This window comes from Odontomachus brunneus, unplaced genomic scaffold, assembly GCF_010583005.1.
Source record: "Odontomachus brunneus isolate Ranch 3 - 2012 unplaced genomic scaffold, Obru_v1 Obru_scaffold_112, whole genome shotgun sequence".
Taxonomy (NCBI): Eukaryota; Metazoa; Arthropoda; class Insecta; order Hymenoptera; family Formicidae; genus Odontomachus; species Odontomachus brunneus.
The window spans coordinates 1,094,316-1,094,641 of record NW_022639562.1 but is presented as its reverse complement, the minus strand read 5'-3'; positions in this window follow the sequence as shown (position 1 = coordinate 1,094,641).

The following is a 326-nucleotide window of genomic DNA, read 5'->3' as shown; positions in this document are numbered from 1 at the left end:
TAGAGTTTACTGTCATCGCTACAGATTGCTAAATAGAATTGCTACACATTCTATTAGTTTCTGCATTTATCTGCTAGCATAGCATATCAGCAAGCTGTGTCAACAATTTTGACAGCAGCTTAGCAACATCATTAAAAAGAATAAATTCTGTGTGAAAATTGTTACCTTTGGACTATCAAAACTTTGTAGCAGACTTTGCCCAGAATCTAGTTATGTACGTTTAGTTATTTGGTTATATGTGTGTGTGTAAAATTAAGTATATGTTCATAAATAGCCAAATTTATACTTAGTAAAATCCCATAGCAGATGCATATCCTACTCTGTTC